The following is a 22,587-nucleotide window of genomic DNA, read 5'->3' on the forward strand; positions in this document are numbered from 1 at the left end:
AGAGAGAGGGAGACACAGAATCCCAAGCAGGCTCCAGGCTCTGAGCTGTCAGCACAGACCCCGATGCAGGGCTTGAACCCACAAACTGTGAGATCATGACCTGAGCCGAAGTCGGACGCTCAACCGAGGCGTCACCTCGGGCGCCACCCAGGCGCCCCGTAAGTTTGTTTGTTTTTAAGTAATCTCCACACCCAACTTGGGGCTCGAACTCACAATTCCGAGATCAAGAGTCTCGTGCTCTTGCACCTGAGCCGGCCAGGTGCCCCTCAGTGATTTTTCTTGATGGTTACAATCTTGTTATGTTAAGCAGGTTAAGTAGAATGATCTCCATGTAGAATTTAGATTTTTTTTTTTTTTTAATTTTTTTTTTCAACGTTTATTTATTTTTGGGACAGAGAGAGACAGAGCATGAACGGGGGAGGGGCAGAGAGAGAGGGAGACACAGAATTGGAAACAGGCTCCAGGCTCTGAGCCATCAACCCAGAGCCCGACGCGGGGCTCAAACTCACGGACCGCGAGATCGTGACCTGGCTGAAGTCGACGCTTAACCGACTGCGCCACCCAGGCGCCCCTAGAATTTAGATTTTTAAGACCAAACTGAGCTTGAAATATTAGATGGCAGAAACATGCAGCCGTAGTTAGAGTTGCCGCAACCTCTGTCTTAGAAAGGAAGGGGGTCAGCAGGGACAGCTTCCATATAGTGGTGCAGTAATGACTCATCTTCTCCTCCTGGTGCAGAAAATAACTTGCGTTAGGTGTGCCTTCTCCCAGCCTGTGAGCTCCAGGAGTCCACCTCTTGGCACTTGGCTTAGGTGGGAGGGAGAAGAAGAGCCTAGAGTTACAGTTTTTATCTGTTGGACCCACAAGAGATAACATATGAAATCCAGACAGTCTTGGACATGTTTTTCTTTGGTTATCAGTTCCTGTCCAGGCAATCTTATTATAGTCATTAAAACAAAACAAAACAAAACAAAACAAGACATTTTTGAAGGTTAGAGGTCAGTGGTGTTACAGAGTTCTGTGTGTGTGTGTGTGTGTGTGTGTGTGTGTGTGAGATTGATACTCTGAGGTGGGGCTCTAGTTTCTGGCTATTCTTAGCAAGTGCATTAGGGACACAGCCAGGTAATTCATGTTTCTGAAAGTAATACCCATAGCCTCCTGTCAGGTGCCCAGAGCCTTTACAAATAGTTGGGAGCGACAGCCCTTCCCAGCCCTCTGTGGACACAAAGAATGACTTCATTTACTTCCGTGAGACCAGTATAAAATTCTCAATCAAATTAGCATTTGCTCTGAAAAAGTAGATGTGTGCCATTTAGTACTTTTCTTTGGGTTTATAGGAGAATGTTTTGAAATCAGAGCAACTTTGGAAGACATAAGCTTAAAAAATTCCCAGACTCTCCTGAGTTGTAGTTCTTAGAATAGGGAAAGAATATGCCCCAAGCCTCTCAGTGCCTGAGACTGTTTCCCATACACCGTTCCCGGGTTGACATTTCTTTTGCTCATCGTGGGAGATCAGGAGATGTGATTTTTTTTTTTTTTTTTTTTGTACTCAGCCCATGTACTGTGCCAGACTGTGAGAAACAAGGGTGACCTCTTTTTCTCTGGCTTCTGGAGAATGGTATTGACATTAGGCATTGTTGAGCCAGGCCCAGGAGGTATGTGCCACCCACTCCTTGTTTGCAACTCTGGACTTTACCGCCATGTACTGTTGAGTTACAGATTTTGTATTATGTGAGGGGATTGTGAATGATCCCCATAGCTTCGGGAGATTTTGAAGAAGGTGATGATGTGGTCCTTGCCACCGAGGCCTGGACTAGGCAGCTGTCTATTCTTGTTTTGCGCCCGTAAGAGCCAGTTCCTAAACATGGAGGCACCTCCACCCCAGGGCCTATCGGTGCCCAGGGTTAGAAGGCTGAGTGAAAGCTAGCAGATGCCAAATTTAAGTATAAACAATTAAGTACTGAAGTATAAAAACTTTAAAAATGGGCTCATATTCTATTTGGGCAGAGAAAACTTGTTCATGTGAAATAATTGTAATTAGTGGAAAGGAACATAAAATCTGATTGCTGCATTGACAGTTTTTATGTATCCCAAGGTAGAAAGAAAATCAGTGTATCAAGCTGAAAATACAAGTAGGAGCTTTTGATTTCTGGTATCTGAATGCGGAGGGTTGGGGCAGGGAATAAGTTAGAGAAACTCTGTTGTTCAAGAAGTGTGACCTCCTCCATGTTCCGTGATCCTAGAGGATACTCAGTTGTCTGGTGCTTCGATGAGAGTCTAGGATTAGAATCAAGGTACAGTTTTACCCCCTTTGGAGAAAGTATTTGTTGATTGATCACTGTCTACCCCACGTATTAAGGAAGATAAGCAGTTCTCCCCCATCTCTGGTTTTCTGGAGAGAAGTTATCAGCCAGAAGCTGAAGCTGAATCCTGTTTATCTACACAGATTACTGTTTCTTTCTTGGAAAATTTGTTTGAAAACCAAATTAGATTTTAGCTTGGCTGAATCTGTCCATCTGTCTGAAGTCTGCTGTGAATGGTAGGCACTGGACATTCTCTCTCTGATTGGTTGTGCTGCTGGTTAGCTAACTAAATGCATATGTGCTGTACGGAGATATGCATTTGATACTAATATTAGCATAATTACTTCTTAATTAAATGTAAAACACTGTTAAGTGTACAAGTCTCTGGGGCGCCTGGGTGGCTTGGTTGGTTAAGCGTCCGACTTCAGCTCAGGTCATGATCTCACGGTCCGTGAGTTCGAGCCCCGCGTCGGGCTCTGTGCTGACAGCTCAGAGCCTGGAGCCTGTTTCAGATTCTGTGTCTCCCTCTCTCTCTGCCCCTTCCCTGTTCATTCTCTATCTCTCTCTGTCTCAGAAATAAATAAATGTTAAAAAAAAATTAAAAAAAAAAAGTGTACAAGTCTCTGACATTTGTTGATTTTAACAGTTGGATGACACATACTTCTTACCTGAATTTCTCTTGCAAAATACATTTTCTGTCCCAGTTAATTGTAGTTGTTGTGCCAAACAAAATAAATAAATAGATATTAGGTAGCTTGCCAGGGTTTCTAATTAAAATTAAATAGTTTGCCTTTTTGTTTATTTTAAAGACTTCCTTTTTGCTGACTAGGTAACTAATAGGTGCTAATTTTGGAGGATTTGGAAAATAGAATGGGACAAAAATCCTCATTTATGTTCTTATTATTAATATTTTTAAATTAAACTTATTAAAATATTCAAACCATAATTGAGAGTGCATTTGCCAGTTGATGAGCTGAGTAGACCCCACAGAGAGAGAGAGGGCACGTATTCGGAAAATTTCACAGGACCGGAGCTGTCTGTTCTGTTCTGTGGTCTTCCAGAATGGAGCACAAGATTAAAATAGTGCCAGAAGCTTGTGTGTGTGTTTGAAGTTGTACGAGCCAGAATTGGAAACTTCATCTTCTACTATTCACTTTTACAATTAGTATTGTGGTGAAAGGAAACTTTGTAAGACATAATAAAATAAAGAATAAAGCTTGAAAATCACTTCATTCAGATGTTCATAGCTGAAATAAAATGCAGCTTAGATCTGTCTCTCCGGTGTGGCCTCCTGGTGCCCCAAGTGAGCCTGTGGTGCCTTTGGGCTGTTGGATTTCCCAGCACTTCAGGATTGCCTTTAAAATGATGGGGAACAATGAGGTCAAATACTTCCCTCGAGGTTCTCATCCCCCTGCCGATGCAAGACTCCCGGTATGATATCTGGTGTCACTAGCTAGTGGAGAGTTTACCATGGTTTTTCTTCTTATGTAGCTGTCCTGGGATTTTTTTAAAACCCTACTTTTGATTTTTTTTTTTTTCGGCTTTGTGTTCTCTGGCTAAAGATGTGTTCTTGTGGCCTTCAGCACAGCCCTGTGAGGAGGAGGAGGGGGCAGGTAGCCTCATCCCATTTTGTACATGAGGAAGCTGAAGGAGCTTGTCTGAGGCCCTTTGACTGTATATGGCAGCTACCATTCTTCTTTCTCTTAGGGGTCTTAACTTTCTTCTCTTGGTTGTCTTTCCAGTGATAATAACACCAACCACACCAATGATTTTATAACAGTAAGAGCTGACCTTTATCACCTGCCACAAGTCAGGCAGTGTTGTACGTGCTTTTGCAGGTACTCTTACTCACTCCCATGGAGTAGGTGTTACCTTCATTTTGGAAATGAAGAAACTAAGGCCCACAGAACTTGCCCAAGGTTTGTAACACTCACGTGATAGAGTAATTGTGAATCTGAAATGAAAATACGTACAATTACAAGCAGGTTCGAAGCTCTCATGAAACGATGGTAGTTATGATGACTATGGCATGTATCCAGTTATAATTTCCACTTCTGTGTCTTTGTCTTCATTAGCCATTGAGTTTATCGAGGGCAGTTGGATGTGTCTTGCTGGCTGCGGTAGCCCCCGGGCTTGGTCCTAACTTCGTGCCCTGGTACTACTATCGTTGAATGGTCCTTTGAATGTCTGGTGTGGCTGTCTTCTGGGGTTTAGGATTTGGTGTTATTTTTGCTCTCCATCGTCTGGTTAATCACCTGGTTCATCGAGTCATCATGCTGCATCCGCGTGGATTGGTGATTTATTGAACTCATAGGGGCTAATACTTTGACCACCCACCTCCTTGTCCCCCACTGCAGGTCCCCCTGGGACTGGTTGTGTTCTGAGGCATTGACTCACTTGAAATGGCCTGTGTGCTAACTCTAGCCACTGGAATTCTGTTATTTTGAAGAGGCTCTGGACACTTAAAACAAGAATAACATGAATTTTTTAGTTGAGATAAAGAGAACTTAACTGAAATTGGCTGAAAGAAGTAGAATTTGGGGAAGCTGAAAATGTTTTTGCATTAGGATGTTCTTGGTCCTTTGAACTGTAGCCAAGAGACTCTTCATAACAGCCTGCGTTTAAAATCCAGTTGTAAAAAAAAAAAAAAATGTGACAACACATTGTGGCTGTTTTGTCTTGTTTGAAGTTAGGCTGGGAGAACAAGGCCGTTACTCTCAGTGGGGTGCTTACTCTTTGAGCCAGCCTGTTCCAAAATGGGAGAGTTGCTGCTGGAGTCAGGACTGAGCGACTTTCTTGGTGGTGGTTGAAACCAAAGGGACACCAAGAAGGCTGCAGCTGTTTTGATATTAGGGTTTCGATCTTTGGTTTGCTAAAGCTCTGTTTTTAATTGCCATTGATAAGCAAGACACTATCCCGAAGGAAGGGCTATTTAGATTCTAGTTTTGGTTCCAATTCCGTAGCTCAGTGTGGATGATTTGATTGGCTGGGATAGAAAACTCCACATGGCTTTTGTTTTTCTCTCTGAACAAATGAAGTAACCTTCCTTCTCTTAGGAAGGGTAATTGAGATAATGGGTAAAATGCTACCTGGTGAGTAGCTTATTCCTGTGTTCCTAGGGAGTGGAATTCACCTCTGTGGGTCTCTAGGATATAATGAATGTTAGACCTAAGGCTACGCTTCCTGCAACAGGGAAGTCTCCAGCTCCTTTTTTTTTTGTTCAGATAGAGAGTACCTGGAAGTCATGGTGATTTTGATAGCAAACCAGGAAATATCCATATATTTAAGTCCATCACAGGAACCAAGAATGACTTTCCTAGCAGAAAATGCCCACATTTTCTGTGTATGGTGCAGAGTCAGCACCACTGGCTCAGGTTTGGAGGCGGGGTGGAGAATGTCTCATCTAAGCATGACTTTTTTTGTGTTTATGGAGGTGCCAGTTTCCTGCTGCTTTTCTTTCCTTACTTGTTCTGCTGCCATGTGCTTTGTTGAAAAACCCTGTGTCATATGCCAGAAGACTAATGAAGAGTCTATGGGAGAAAAACCTTAAAGACTGAAAAAGTTCTCTGTCACCAGTTTCATTTGTTTTGTGAACAGGAAGAAGACGTCTGTTGTCTTATTTTTTATCAGGGGACTGTATTTTTCTCAGATCTTCTAGCTTAGTTTTTAATCTTAACAATGACATGTGTTCAGTGTAAATAATGCAAACAAATAAAAGGAAATTAAAAAAATAAAGTAAAAATTACCCAGATCCTAAACCCAACAGTATATTTTAACATTTTGTTAAATACCCTTATATAATTTTTCTGTACACCTACAACATAAAAATATTTTTATATTCTGTTATGTTTCTGTTTTGGGACTTCATTGATTTTTGGTCAGTCCTATAACTGATGTCGATAGATTTATTTCTCAGGATATCCATTTATAGCTAGAGAGTATTTCCCCAGGTTTCTGTACCCATTTATGTAAAATGCTCTAAAATCTTTGTAAGAGGAGGAGGCCATTAATTAAGCATAACTTCAGAGAAGTTATTTAGTCTGGGTTGCCAGGTTTTTCATATAGTTATGTGTAAATAAATGATGACTAAGATTTCTTAAACAATACTGATGAAAATTTTTCTAGAGTTATTGTACACTTGTAGCATGTTTAAATGTATACTTTGGCCCCAGGAATTTATTTCTAGGAATTTGTCTTAGTGAAATGGAGAGCATGTACAAACATGTCTGTGCCATGCGTTCACTGCAGCATTGCTTAAGGTAAAAATTTGGAAATTATGTGCAGTAATTTATGGCTCTATTCAATACTGTATCCAGCAATGCGTCCATAAAAATGTACATCCTAAAATATTTGAGAGAAGGGAAAATAGTCATGCTATAATAAGAGAAATGCATGTTAGGAGTTGTACACAATGCCAACTTTATGAAGAAAAAGCGCTCTATTCCTCCAAATATATTTATTATTTTATACTTAAATATATAGATACATGCACTCACAAATAGTTTGATGTTTTTCTTATAAATAAAAAAAAATGAAGTGTAACATGCATACAGAAAAGCACACAGACCCTAAGCTTTCTACGTTGATAAACTTTTGTAAACTCAACACATATGTGTAACCATTACCTAACTTAAAAATTAGAATATTATCTAATTCTAAAAGCTTCCTCATGTATTCTCCCATTCCATCACCCTTGCTCACCCTCTTTCCCCAATACAAGGAAAGGTGACCACTGTTGTGACTTACATCACCATGGGCTAGCCGTGTCTGGTTATGAATTTTATAAAAATGGAGTAATACGGTATGTACTCTTAGTCTGGTTTCCTTTGCTCAATATTATATTTGTGGGTATAACAGGTTTTCTCTCTCCCCATGTAGTATTCTGACATGTAACTCTACTGCAATTTATTTATTTATACTGAACATGTTTTGTGTGTGTGTGCGTGTGTGTGCAGTTTTTGCCATCACAGCTAATGCTGTTATGGGCCCATTCTGTATGTGTTTCTTGGGCACCGAGGTGCACATTTCTGTTGGGCATCTATATCTAGGAATGGGTAACTGGGGTTGTGTTATGTGTTTGTTCAGTTTTTGTAGCTAACACAGAACATTGTAAAGTAGTTATACCAGGTCACCGTTGTTACCAGTGTTCGAGACTGCCAGTGGCTCCACATCCTCACCAACACTTACTTTTAGTTTTTCCTTTTAGCCATTCTAGTGGCTGTGGGGTGGTGTCCATTGTTTGTTTAGATTGCATTTTCCTGAGGACTAGTGAGAAATTGCGCTTTGACCTGAATAAATTCCCTTCTGAGGAAATCTTATGTTATTAAATCTTGTGCTAATCAACTTCATGTTAGCAGTAACAGAAACGGTTACCTTCCTCTGGCACCGAGGGCGTGTTGTACGCCCAAGTTCTTCAAATCGCCAGACCCGAAGTTGATTCTTCTGGATCATTTAAGTGGGGCAGTCATTAATAGATACAACTTGTCATGCATCCAAATTGTGCTGCTTGATGATCCAGTTTATGTGATTTTCTGTTCTATATTGAGCAAATGTTTGACACTGTGAAATATTTCAAGTTACCTATTCGTTTTACATCATGACTGATTAAATGTTGGCCAAAGAATTCAATTTAAGAAATCCGAAAGGGAAAACTTTTGGGCTTTCGTGTGCTGATTTTCTTTAGACCTGTATATCAAGAGTGACTCACCCCGTTTTTACTCAGAGTAACTTTTAGAAGAATCTCACTCTACAGTAGAAAATTGCAAGTAAATTTAATGCAGATGGAAAGTGGATTTGAGACTTAAGTCTGGGTCTAATCGCTACATGGAATATCTGAAGAAGACTGGTAGTCTTGGCATCCAGTTCCTGGCTTTTAGTATTAACTTTTTTTGGATCATAAAAGGAAACTAAGACATCCTTTAATTATCAAATTACTGGTCTTAGAATAGGGAGACTTCATGGTAGAACTTCAGTCTGCCATCTTGAAATAACACTGGTATTGAGCAAGTCCTGTGTACCCAGGCTTGATGCCAAGCATTGTCATGTTTTCTTGCTGAATCCTCACCAGTAGTGTGAAATATGTAATGTTACACCTGTTTCATATATGAGGAAGTTGAGGCCTTGAAAAAGGCCACATGATGAGTAAATGTGAGGGGCAATTTCCTAACTCTGATTTTATGATTATATGATGGAAAATCGTAGTATTTAGGACCTTTGGTTTAAGTTGAACAACTCTGTCAACTCTTTAGATGTCCTGGGGGTACCAGTAACATATAAAAATGGAGTGCTAGTGTTTGAATCTCAGATGAAGGCCACGTGTGTTATGGAGAAAATTGTTCTTCTAGCCTCATTCTCTCTCATACTGTGCCGAGGTTTTCAAGTAATCATCCTGATTAAAGACACATTTTTCAGTAAACGCTAATACCACCAGTAGAGGTGATGAAATTAGAGAAATTTATGGCCAAGCTTCAATCTTAAGGGAACAAAAGCATGCATTTGTTAATTTGTTTTGAACGCTGCAGCTCCTGCAGGACTCTCTGTCCTAGGTAAATCATATAGGAACCAGCTCCCAAGGGACCTGAGTTCTTATGGAGATCTAAGACATATAGGAAGGTAACCTTAATACGAGGTAGAAAGGGCAACCGGTATGAGGTATTTAGCCTGGGGCAAAATGCCGTAGGAATTCATAGCGGATGACAACTTTCAGCCGAAGTCTATCAAGAAACGCTTTCTGGAGAAGGTGGCCTTGGAACTACCTTTGACGGGGAGACAGAATATGGATACTTCGAAATTGGTGTCTGGTTCTGGGCAAAGCTACTACATAGTTTATCTTTTTATGACTGTGAATAAATATGCTAATTAAATGAGTACTGTAGATAAAATTTGAGAATTTTACCCTATCAACAAAAAATGGTATGTGTTGTAAAACCGTAATGTTAAGGATGAAGCTTAGGCAAAGCCCCTTTTACTTTTAGCTCTGGCCTCACCTACTCGGTGTCACCCCCACTTACGGGCCTTCTCTGCCCTCTCACTGTGGAGGTTCAGAAACGTGTGCTGCATGAGATGGGACATCCTAGGCCGTCCATGCCTTCTTTACACTTTTCATAGATGCTCTTTTCCCTGCAGGATTGCCCTTATTATCATGTTAATATTTGTCAGAGCCTGGCACACATCCTTTGTGAGTGGAGCACGAATGAAGAATTAAATGAAATAGAATGTTGTGCTTTGTACTAAGTTCCTATTGTTATCACGCACAGGTACTTGCTCAGTTAGTTGCAGCCTGCCGCAGAAAATCATTGTAGTGTAACTGCAACAAGCTGGTTTACAAGCAAGAGGAGCTGAGTGCGCAGGTTTGTGACTTTACGTGAAAATGGTTTTACCTTTAGCTATGATTGTAGGTGTGCCATTGTTTGACCACATGAGTGATTCCTGTAATGGCTGATTCTGAAATCGTTGTTTTTGTTTTGTTTTCCCCCTCATCCTTTCTCTTAAATTGTTTGGATCGGAAGAAAAGGAGGAGAAGGGCTTATTCTCACTGCCTCAATTACTCATTTAAAATTTAAAATTCTATTGACTTTCCACAACACTGTTGAGACCACAAGATAAACTTCCTAAACTAGAAGTCTTTAATTGGCATTTTTTATGTGATGAGATTTTGTTCTCTTATAGCCTTCTAGTAATTCAAAATCCTTACTGAGGAAATTTTAGGTACAATAATAATAGTTAATCATTATTGAATAATTTGTACCCAGAAGTTTGCCAGACTTTTGCCTTCATGATCTTATTTAACCTCCACATCATCCTATGAGATGTTGAGCAACATCCTGATGTTACTTGTAAGGCTAACCGATTTTGACAAGATTACATCACTCGTCAGTGGCTGAGCTGGGAATTGAACCCACATCTGTTTGCTTCAGTGCCTGACCCACTGTGTTAAATTGTTCTTCCCTGTTTTTTTTCTGTGTATTTATGCTTCTCTCCTCACATTTTATGGTGATAGGATACATCCTTGTTTTAGCTTCAAATGATATACTTCAGTTGTCCCTAATCCTTTATGTAACAGTATTTGTTGATTTGACATCTTAGCTACTTTGGTCAAAACACTTTCATTTACTATGGTGTTAAAGGTACTTAGAAATTGTGCGGTTTTCCCCTTTAGCAGTTGACAGGGAAAAAGGTAGGCTATTTCTTTTTCACATGTTGTATCCTTTTTTAACTGGTAGTTTAATAGTCTAATAGTTCTAATAGTCCTCTGAGACAGAACCTTGGAGTTTAGATAATTCTTTCACTAGTTTGTATGAAATAGCATCTCAAGTCAGTGTGTGGTGTAACTGTGCAAGAGCACAGTGCGTGGGTAGTAGCAAAGCGGCCCTTGCACACTGCCGGGCAGAGAGCAGAGAGAAGGGTCAAGCAAATGAGAAAGTACAGGGACACAGTAACTGACCCAGCATGCATAATGTGTTTAGATTGCGTTAGAAAAACTGTCAGTAAAACCCTAAGAAAGAGACTCTTAGCTCCAGAGAACAAACAGGGTTGCTGGAGGGAGGCGGGTAGGGGGATGGGCATTAAGGAGGGCATTTGATATGATGAGCACTGAGTGTTCTATGTAAGTGACGAATCACTAAATTCTTCTGATGAAACCAGTGTTATCCTGTATGTTAAGTAACTGGAATTGAAATACAAACTTGAAGCATTAAAAAAAAAAAAAAAAAAAAAAAAAAAAACAACTTACAGAAAGCGTCATAATTCTTATTGTTATAAGTAGTTAACATCTACGTTTTAAAACTATCAATTTCACATCCTGTAATGCTACAGTGGATAACTGTTTATTATATATTGGTCTGCCAGTGCTTGTGGGGTAGGGTGGTATGCTTTGCCAGTCTAACATGTCTAGACAGAACCAAATGTATGATTATATAAAATCACAGCTCAGGGATTATGGTTGAAAAACTTTAATGATTATTGGCAACTCCATGCTATTTCATATTACTTTGCATCCTTCTTTTCATGGCCTAGTGCCGTAAAAGAGTTAAAGTTTATTTTTAGGCAGAACAGAAAATGTCTAAAATGTGATATGATGTGAATCTAGTTTCTTAAGTAAAATATATTTTCCATGCAAATACATGTTTCTTGATTTGGAGAATTGAATGAACCTAAGTAAGAATGATCGCTTCCAGCATTAAAATTGGATAGAAGCTCTTTGAAACCAATCTAAGAACAACAAAACCACTACTTTAAGTCCAAATTAGTTTTAAATGTGTGTTGACTGGCACTGTGTCCAGGGTATTTTTTAGGAGTTCAGACTGTCCTGTATCTGTTTAGTTTTTATTTCCTGTCTTCTCCCTCAAGTAGTCTTCTGGGCAGTCTAGCTGCTAGCCTTTTCTTCTTTGCAGGAGAGAAATTTCCAGCATCTCCTCTTCCTCTGTGGAGCTGTCTCCTCCCACACAGGCTATTATAAACAAGCTACAGCGAACATCTTCTTACTGAGTGCAGGGGTTCCTTACAGAGCCCACATACTGTTCCTTCTTTTTTTAGATTTATATTTTGCCATGATTTTCCCCAGTTTTTTTTTTTTTAATAATGTCATTGGATAATCAAAAGTTTTATATAGGACTAGATCTAATGTATCAATTTTAAAAAGTGGTTATTCCTGTGTTGTAGGAAGCCTTTGCCTGCCCCCTCACCTTGAGAATATTCTGTGTTTTCTTCTGAAAGCTTCATGGTTTTAGCTTAGGCTTAGGTCTTTGTTCCACGTTGAAATGATTTTATTCACATGCCATCTTAGTGATATTCATTCTTTAAGAGAGATATTACCTCTATTTTATAAGTGAGGATTTTGGCTCTCTGAGAATTTGGCACTCTAGCCATTGCATGTAATAGTAAATTTGATTTATAATTTTAGAACCTTTTATAGATGATCATGATGAAACTATATGGTAGGTCGTATCTGTATATACCATTTTGCTCTAAACCTTTTTGAGATGTATTTCCATTGTCACAAAAAAACCCCCACATTGTTGCTAACAAACAAATGTTCTTTTGGTGACCATGGTTATCCCCATAAAGAAACCAGAGGTGTTAAGTGCGGAACAAGACTGCAACCTTGATGTTGCGTATATTTTATCGGGGAGAGATGTAGTGTTTATGTACGAATGTCCTGTGAAGTTGCCTGGTGTGATTTGCCTGTTAAGGTACTAAATCCTCTTGTGATAAGAAATTGATGTGAAATGATCAAATTGACTCAGCTATTTAACCTGGCCTAATTACTTGTTTTTACTAGATAGGGTAAGGGGCTCAAAACTGCTATCAGCGTTCAGATGTCTCAGGGTTATCACTTATTCTACTACTTAATGCCTCTCTCTGACATTGTAGTAACATCACTAGTTCCAGCATCTAAGGCTCAAGAGAATTTTCAGCGACCGATGTTTCGTTGAGGGTCTGTGTTTTGAGTGTTTACTAGGTGCTAGCTGTGCTGCACGCATCGTATTTCCCACAACAGTCTCTTTTTCAAGCACAGGTAAAGAGAGACTTTCACAGTACACACTTGGGGGTCATGTGGGGGAACCCACTCCAGTTCTCTAGTAAATCTGAGTGGCGATTTCGCGCAAGTCCTTTCATGTGTCTGGGTTGAAATAAGTAACGCTACAGTGTGCTGGTGATTCAGTCGATTCTGAGATACGTGTGGAGTCCTCTGGGGGGAAGACAAGGGGCTCCCTGTATTGGATGTGAGAGGTACGCAGAGGTGAGCCGGACAGGAGGAAGCTAATGTTACTCTTAAGGAAGCTTCACCCTGTCATTGGACTGCCCTCCATTAGAATGTATGATTAAACACATTGGAAGCTTGCTGTTGATTGGGGAGAAAGACTGTCCTTTGTTTTGAGCTGAGCAGATGAGCATCACTAAGACTGTTCACATGCATCACTTAAGGACACTGAGATTCCCTCACAAAGCTGGTGTTGCCCCTGCTGCAAATCGGGCTTGTGTCTGCTGGAAGGGAAACGGGCCAGGTTCACAGCACTCTTCCAGAGTGGCCTTCTCACTAAGGAAACATTAGCTTCAGTTGTTAACTCTCAAAGAAAGTGGGACAGTTCTCAGGCTGCTCTTTATTTGTATAGATAAACAACAGGCATTTAATGGAGCCATGCTGAAAGCAACAGTAAAAAAAGTCGCTGTGTTCTAATTGTAGCCTCTTAGCAAGGTTATGTTAGTTTTTTTAATCTAAAAATTCTGCCTAAGTGGAGATTTCTGTGCATTATGAACCAAATTAAATCCTTTTTCTTAAATAGTATTTGTTCTGCCGAATGTTTGCTACTCTTTCTGATTAAAATGGATTAAAATGGATGTTTATAGTCTCAAGCACATTGACCGGTTAGTTTTTACAAACTCTTCTATACTGTGCATAGGAACCAGATTTAATGGACTTAGTTATTTGTTCTTTCGGTATATTTTGAGAACGATTTTCTGCTTCATATTTGTTGTCTTCATTTTGATTGAGTGAAGTTTTGCTAAGTGCTTTTGATCTATAAATCAGTTACTGATACATGTAAGTAGTTCATAATTTTAAGGAAGTAAGTGAAACTGACTCTGTCCTACAACTCACAGACGAGGTTTTAGAACATTTCTGCAGAAAAATTTTCTGGCTGCAACACTTTTAATTGTCATGTGAAACCAACCATAGATTTCATCGCCATCTCAGTGTCCAGGTTATGTCAGCAGTAATGACAGTTGGTAGGTGATTCTTTGAGTCAACACCGTGTGTGGGTATTTACAAACCACCATTGGATGTTGCTGTGTCGAAGTGAGTGTTGACTATCATTTATAGGTAGAGAACTTTCTTGTCTTTGTACATATTAGGTTATCTGAATCAAGTAATATTTGCTTAGCTATTTATATGTTAATATGTTTAAAAAGAAATTTCTCTACGAAGAGGCATTAATCATTCACTATTTGTTTGATCAGGTGATGGCACTGGCATTCTATTGTGTAATCATAAAATAGCTTGTCATGTTTAATGCCAAGAGCAGATGCACTTCCTAGTATAAACAGCATGCAAAGCCCAAATCTAAATGTGTTATTTAGGAGCATATTAAAATCATTGTATTTTTTGTGATTTAAAAAAGTAACTGCGGATTGCGTTGTGTCAAATTAAAAAAATGTGATTACTGCCACAACTTAAAATCTGAAGAAGCAAAATCTGGCCCATATGTTTTCAAGTATAATGTGTTATTCTTGCAGACTATGTCATGCATAGAGGTTTAGTGCATTAACTTCGGAACCAGGCTGCCTGGATTCAGATCTTACCTATACCGCTTACCAGCTCTGTGATGTTGGGCAAGTTACTTAATCTCTCTGTGCTTCAATTTCCTCCTTTGTAAAATAGTAATCATAGTGATAATAGTATGTACCTTGTTAGGAGAATGATACAAATTAATATAAAGTGCTTAGGACAGTGCCTGGCACATAGTAAGGACAAATGAGCAAGACTGTAAAGCGTGAAATAGGTAGATGTGTGCGTTACAGGAGCTTCTCCTACAATCAGTCCCAGTTCTTTTAAACTAAGTCAGTGATGTCTTGATCAGTCAGTGATACTTGTGGAATAGCTTTCATGCTACATATTAATCTAGATTCCCTGGGGCTTACAAAAGGAATAAAAAGCATGGTTACTACTTTGAAAGCTTGCATCATATTTACATAGGTACCCAAAAGGAGATATACACAATTGAGTATTATATAGCAATGTGTAAGTGAAAAAGTGTGAATCTTTTACCGTAAAAGCAGAGGGGGAATGAAGAAGTATAAAAGGTGAATTTTGACCTTAGAGGGCAGGTAGTTCATTTGGTTGAGTGTCTGACTCTTGATTTCAGCTCAGGTCATGATTTCATGGTCATGGATCGAGCCCCTCATTGGGTTCCTTGCTGAGAGTGGAGCCTGCTTAAGATTTTCTCTCTCTCTCTCTCTCTCTCTCTCTCTCTCTCTCTCTCTCTCTCTCCCCCCCTCTCCCTCTCTCCCTCCCTCCCTGCCTCCCTCCCTGCCTCCCTCCCTCCCTCTGTCCCTCTCTCCCTTCCTCCGTCCCTCCCTTCCTCCCTCCCTCCCTCTTCCCCACATGCTCTCTCTCTGTCTCTGAAATAAAAAACAAACAACAACAACAAACAGAACCCTTCATCATGCAGTGGATGAGTTCACACACATCATGCTCAGCCCTAGCCAGGAGATTGATGTGGTTAGGTGAGTAGGAGCTGGGGGGCAGATGGGCGGCTGGCCAACCTTGACTGCCTCCGTGGCTCTGGCCCTGAGCTAGTAGCAGTGGCTGGGGGTGCCTGGCAGGCCCCTTACACTGTGTCAGGGGAGCCCCATGATGTGATACCACAGCTTTGTAAACACCAGGGTATTTAGATCAGGATAGGGAAATGATAAAGCCGGTGAGGTGGTAACATGACTTCATACCTTTGAGAAGTTTACCTTGGGGAGCTTTGTAGCTGCGGTGGGGGGAAACTTCCATTACTGCAATTTATAAAGAACCTTTGGACAGCTGAATATGAAGCCAAACGACAGGTGCCAGATTATAGACACCCAGCTACACTCTATCTGTACTAGAAAGTCACAGTGGATTCTAATAGGGAAGGGTTTGTAAAAGAAGGAGGAGCAGTTAGCAACAACAGCTTCCTGCAGTGACTTTGGGATTTTTAATCCAGGCAAGGAGACTTTTAGTTTCTGTCTGCTGTGGATTATTCTCTGGCACTTAAGCAGTCTCCAGACTAGCTGTGGGCTTTTCAAGTGGCTGTGCAGCTGGGGACACTGCAAGAAGCCTCTTACATACCTCAAAATGAAAAAATAAGCATCTCTGATATTAGCCAATTCTGCTCTCCAAATACTTGCAAGAAATGTACATAATCACAAGGAGGAGGTCTGCCTGTGGTGATCATTTGGTGGAGCTGCTTGTATGTCATTAGATTTATCTGTTCTCACGATCTTGGGTAAATTTTGTAAAGGTTTTGGGACCCTAAGGGTCATATCTGTAAAATGAGGGTGTTGGGGTAAGTAGTCTGTTGTCATGCCCAAGGCGCGAATACTGTGTGTTTCAAAAGGGGTTGGAAGATTTTCTTCTGGTCTTCCAACTATACGTGGAAAACTTTGTAGAGGAGTCTGAAAGTTTTGAGGAGCTCTTTTCACTCAGCAGTGTTTATCGAAGACTGTGTACCCGAGACTACTCTGGGGGGCTGGAGATAGATCTGTGAAATAAGTTGGGGTCCTTCTCCTCTAGACATCCCCTTACATTTTAAAGAGAGGGAATATATTCACAAACACACGAAGAAGTGCTAGGAATTACTATCATGTTGGATGCGGAGTTAACAAACGGGAATAGTCAAGGACAGCAGCCGCTTGGCCTGAGTGGATGGTGGTGGCAGCTTCTGGTCTGGTGAATGGAGCAGATCTGGGGGGTGAGGCATCCGCATTCTGCTCTTTGACATGCATCTGGAGTTTCAGATTTGAGAGTCTTCACTGTGTACTTGGTATTTGAAGCTTTGAGACAAGGTGAATTCAGCTGATGACTGAATTTAGAAAGAAAGGGGCAAGAGATGGGGACCAAGCCTGGAGGTTGGAGGTTGGTTGTAGGAGAGGGAGCTCGGTTGGCTGCTCTTGGCTTCCGTTGAGCAAGTCTGTTCAACGCTAACACGTGCTCTGCTCTTTCCCTGAGCTCAGGGACTACCTGTGTCTGTGTAGGTGTATACTGCCCCTACATATACATGTAAAGCTTAAAAAATGCCTCTTAACACACAATACTCTGTATTTGCAAATGGCTGAGAGACGAGAGCTCTCTTGGGTGCCTTCTGTCTCCCTTTCTCCTCCTCCCGCCAGGCTCATTGAGGCAGCCACACTGTGGGCTCTCAGTCCTTCTAGGTCTGCTGGTTGAGTTGAATGTTGATCAAGAATTGGTTTCATTTTTAACAAAAGCCCGTTTTGGTCAGTCGTACTTGTTATTGTGTAATTACATAATAGGAAATTGTATGTAATTTGACTAAATGTATTGTTTTTCTACAAAAATATGCTAAATACTTTTCAAGGCTTCCAAAGGCAGGCCTCCAAAAAGAATGCTATTAAGTTAGGTATGGTCATGGCAACTCTAAAGGAATGGGGGAGTAGTTAAACTTCTGTAAGGATTCTCAGCTTGTTTCCTGAAGGCCTGCGAGTGTGTATTCCATTCTAATAAAAAAGGGAGATTGGGAGTTGTGGATGATGCTTTTTGCTTGTGATTTGTGTAAGAATGACTAGCCTATAGTCAGTCTGGAGGCCTGTTATTCACGGAAAAGACATTCACTCTACTTCAGGAAAATGGTAAAAGACTGTACATTTCAAATTAGATGGCTAAGCTGTGTGTGTGTGTTGAGGGGTCTCTGCTAACTGAGCCTTTCCAGCTTCTAAATCAATTATCATCCTGTTACCTTAGTTCAGTGGGGTTTTACCGGGTGGACTTTGTGAAAAGCAGTCTGTTGTGCCAAAAGCCATCAAAAGGCTCATGTCCTGCTTTACCACTTCTTGGGCTTGATGGCAAAAACGTTTTTCTTTTTAATTCATAAAAATTTATGTTGAGGGATGTTGATCACTTTAATTTTTGTAATGTAAAAATTAGATGTACCCTATCCATCAGATAGTGTAAACTGGTTCAGTTGTGACTTGAACACGTAGAAGACTGTTACATGATGGTCGGGCATCTGAGTTTGGAGGAGCCCTGAACTACATGGAGAAATGTGCACAGGATGATGTGAAACTGCAAAGGGTACAAAGCATTTTACACGATCTCTGAAAACCTGTGCCACAATATTAAGAGTTTACCTCTGGGTGGTAGGGTTGTGGGCGACTTCTGAGTTTATGTTTTATACTTTAAATTTTGTAGTTTTCCACTTGTGTTATTTCTGTAATTACATAGTACTTTATTATATTACAGCAGTGGATGATTTGAAGCTTTAACAAAGAGGCCTTTTGAACTTGGTTGCTGTTGAGAGGTAGTACGTCATAGAAGGGCTTAAGTAAGAGGGAACATGAATAAAACAGTAAAAGTTATTTTTCGTCTTTGAAATAATTATTAACTGCTTATAATTAAAAATACAAACAAAATTACCTTTATTGTTATATAATGTACATACATATATAAATAATTTTACTGTTCATCTGTATAATAATAAAGATGACATAATATATAATTAACATGTTAGTATTTATAAGTATACAAATAAAAGTGGTTTTAATTAAAAAATTTTTTTTTGTTTTTAGTCTTTATTTATTTTTGAGAGAGAGACAGAGCACAGACAGGAGAGGAACAGAGAGACGGAGACACAGAATCCGAAGCAGGCTCCAGGCTCTGAGCAGTCAGCACAGAGCCTGACACAGGGCTTGAACTCACGAGCTCTGAGATCATGACCTGAGTCGAAGTTGGATGCTTAACCTACTGAGCCACCCAGGTGCCCCATAAAATTGCTTTTAATCTCCATGGTTGTTATTAATAATTTACAATAGATATTAATCTTTATAATAACCAAGTAAGGTGAACAAATTAGAATTTTCCTTCTTTTAGAAACAAAGAAATGGAGTCTCAGAGAGGGTCATTTCCCTACCCCAGGTTACATGGTTGGTAACGGCAGGTTTTGAACCCAGGTTTTGTGATTCTGAATCTGTTGGTCTTTCTGCTCCTGGCAATGTATTCCAGTCTTTTCTCCAGCAAAGTTAGGTATGGAAAGAAGTAGTAATAGGAATCTGGCTAAAAAGTCCTAAACTGAGGACCCGCTTGTGGGTAAAAGGTTAAATAAACTGGGTGAGGTACAAGTCTGTCTTTGAAACAAGAACTTGAGGGGCGCCTGGTTGGCTCGGTCAGTGGAACGTGTGACTCTGGATCTCCGAGTCGTGAGTTTGAGCCCCACGTCAGTGGGTAGAGCTTACTTAAAGAGAGCAGAAATGCTATCAGAAGGAGCCTAGGTTTATGTTTTCCAGAAGGGGTGCATGTGTTGGGGAGCAGGAAGAAAATAGTAGAGCTGTTATGAAGCAGTTCTAAGAAACTAAAATTTACTGACATTCAACATCGGGGTTGAAGCTGGGACCCTTGTGTAGGTCCTGTGTCAGACAGTCAAGTCTCCCGTTTGGGGCGCAGCTGACCCGGAGCTTCTTGTGTGGGACTCCCTCGGTGCTGGGGGTGCAGAGGGGCCCTTCCTCTCTTGTTTGCTGTCAGCCTGTTGTGACTTGAGGCATTTGGTCAGTAGCCTTATGGGTTGTGCTAATCAGCTTTAATTAACATGGGAGCTATAAAATTGATACCTGGCAAAGAACCACAGGATGAAGGTCATGTTGATAATGCAAACCCTAATGAGCTGTGAAAAATTGGCAGAGCTGAGACTTCTCTCGGTACCAGCTATTATCAACTATGAAATGAACTGAAGAGTGAATTTTGTCTGAGAAAATTGTTTTCCTTTGTGGAACGATGGTGCAGTTACAAGACTCCTCCAGAGGAGGAGGTGTTGTGATGCAGGGGTGTCCTTAGTGCTTCCGGGGAACAGCAGATAACATCCACCAGGGGTTATGGTCCTTTTCTTAGTAGAATTTCTTTTTACATTCTTCCTATTCAGCAGGCATTTCTTGAGTATCTCTTAGGTACCAGGCACCAGCTAGAGTGATGAAGAAGGCAAAACCTTAAGAAGCTCCAAGGCTCAATCTCAGGGCGCCTGGGTGGCTTAGTCGGTTAAGCGTCCGACTTCGGCTCAGGTCATGATCTCACGGTTCGTGGGTTCGAGCCCCGCATCAGGCTCTGTGCTGACAGCTCAGAGCCTGGAGGCTGCTTCTGATTCTGTGTCTCCCTCTCTCTCTGCCCCTCCCCCACTCACGCTCTGTCTCCCTCTGTCTCAAAAATACACGTTAAAAAAAAAAAAAGATGTCAATCTTGTGCCATAATTATAGACTGAGAGTATTTTAGTTGTAAGGGATTTGTGGAGTATCTCAGTCGACCCTGTTGTTGTTTAGTTAGGACTTCTCTGCCACGCACTGCACGCTGATGTACCTGTGCCGTCGTAATACCTAGGAGCTTTCGAAACTTCTCCCCTGAGAAATTGTGTGGTGTCCTCACATAATGGCATCTAGTTTTCCTTTCTCCATTTGACTGTTTACAGTTACATTCTTAGTCCTGATTTTCTAACTTGCATTTTTGCCCGGAGGCCTTGCTAATATATTCCAGCCTGGAAAAAAAAAATGTTTTTTCAAACTTCTCTCTAAATCATGTAAAATGAATGAGTTTTCCTTAAAAAAAATAATGTGTGTGTGAATTCCTGTGTACTGATTTTATTTTGAAGTCAGAGTGTCTTTGTTGGCTGAGACTAATACAAATAATAGATAATACCCCAGAAAGGAGAGCACGGCCATAGTGGCTCACTTAACATCGTATCACTCCAGATATCAAATAGAAAGCCATGTACCCTGTGTGTGAGTCAGGTTCAGTCGTTTATTGTCAAGCTGATTATTTTTCAGCATATAAAGAACCCCAAGAAGTACTACTTTCTTTTTGTTTAAGTAGGCTTCACATCTAGCATGAGGCTGGCCCCCGGGACTTGAACTCATGACCTTGCTATCAAGACCTGAGCTGAGCTAAGAATTGGACCCTTAACCCACTGAGCCACCCAGGTTCCTCTAAGAAGTATCACTTTCTAAAAAATAATGTAATGTATACTTCAGGCTTGAAATATTATAATCAAAGCAGGCTTATTAAATGCTCATCTGTTCCTCTGTACTGTTCTCAAGCAAGTTAAACTCATCAAGGAAGAGTTTCTCCCCTTTAGAAATATCCAGACTCAACCTTACATTTATAATTGAATTATTTTTGTAATACTGGGTGAGAGCAATGTTACCTGAAAGTTTAGTGTATCTTATCCCCACCCCCTTTGGTGGTGATGATGGTGGGATATTAGATCAAAAATTAGGGTTTCCCCAAGATTAGTCATAACGAAAACATAATGGTCATAACCATAATTTATGGCAAATTATGTTAGGAGTAGAAGAAAGGGAATTCAACTATTTTAATGCTTCTGTAGAGAGAACCTTTGAAAAGTAGAGAAAAATAGAAAGGAAAGAAAACATTCACAGCTTCATCATTAAAAATTCTATTTTAAGAATACTTTTTGGGATGCCTGCGTGGTTTAGTTGGTTAAGTGTCCAACTCTCGATTTTGGTTCAGGTCGTGATCCCAGGGTTGTGGGATCAATCCCCTGTGTTGGTGTGGAGCCTGCTTAAGAATCTCTGTCTCCCTCGCCCCTCCCTTGCTCATGCACTCTCTTTCTGTCTCTTAAAAAAAAAGAGACTTTTTAAAGTAACACAGTTTTGATTCCTTGACACTATTGAGTGGCCAGCACTAAATCATGTAGGGCCTACTTGGAAAGGAGAGGGGTATCACTGAAAGTGGGACGGGGTGACATCTGGATTAACTCTTTTAATGGTTACTGCTTTCTTTGAAATAGGTGAAAACGACTCCATAAAAAATGCCTTGAGGAAATGGAAGACTAAGCTGTTTTGACAGAAATAGTGCAGAGATGTGTCTTTAAAAATGATTTTATCACGGCACTGTAGTCCAGGGTTGGATCATGTCAGCTTAGCAGTGGCGGTCAAGAGCGGTCCATCCCTCTGCTCACCCGTGGAGTAGAGCAGCAGTTCTAATGAGGCGTGTGGAAGTTCGGGCCGGGCTCGGGCACGCTGCGCACGCACCCGCCCATTTGTGGCGGTAATGATGGCAGCGTGCAGGTGTTCTCAGTGAAACTGGTTTCCTGGACCTTTTCCTTTTGTATACATAGTCTTCGAGCTTTGAAACAAACTGTATGTGCCAGTGCTCCCTGTTGAGGAAATGGGGGTTTGTGGAAACCCCATGTGGCCAGAGATGGGACCCGGTGGTAGTGGGCACCCTTTGGATGGCTCCAAGGTTCTGCATCCGGTTCCCTGATGATTCGCCTGCTTTGCAGCACCAGCATCTCCAAATCCAGATGCCTGAATGACGAGAACTGTTGGCTCCTGTTGAGTATTGGTTTCCTTGCTGTTGAACAGTCCTAGTGTGTGTGTGTGTGTGTGTGTGTGTGTGTGTGTGTGTGTGTGTGTGTGATTGAACAGTTAACGTTAGGAAGAAATAGTTTTTTGGTGTCTATTGAAATGTTTTATAAATAAACTTGGCTTGAATAATATTTAATACTCCATGTTCCATTGTCTGTAAAACCCATTTCTGTGGTTATATTCAGTACAGTTATTTACACAATTTAGTTATGCAAAG

The 22,587-nt window shown here is 40.7% G+C and overlaps 1 protein-coding gene across 8 annotated transcripts in view; it reads left to right on the top strand.

Annotated features, from left to right (window-relative positions):
- SIPA1L1 (signal induced proliferation associated 1 like 1) overlaps positions 1–22,587 on the top strand; it is a 365,218-nt gene that overhangs the window by 103,760 nt on the left and 238,871 nt on the right. The window contains exon 4 of one of the 8 annotated variants that reach the window (XM_040477573.1): positions 9,560–9,652. The exons of the other annotated variants lie outside the window; for them this stretch is intronic. The gene's annotated coding sequence lies outside the window, so the exon portion shown is untranslated. The remainder of the gene's footprint in view (positions 1–9,559; positions 9,653–22,587) is intronic. 8 annotated transcript variants of the gene reach the window in all.

Source organism: Herpailurus yagouaroundi, unplaced genomic scaffold (assembly GCF_014898765.1).
Source record: "Herpailurus yagouaroundi ecotype Mexico unplaced genomic scaffold, PumYag 141, whole genome shotgun sequence".
Lineage (NCBI taxonomy): Eukaryota > Metazoa > Chordata > Mammalia > Carnivora > Felidae > Herpailurus > Herpailurus yagouaroundi.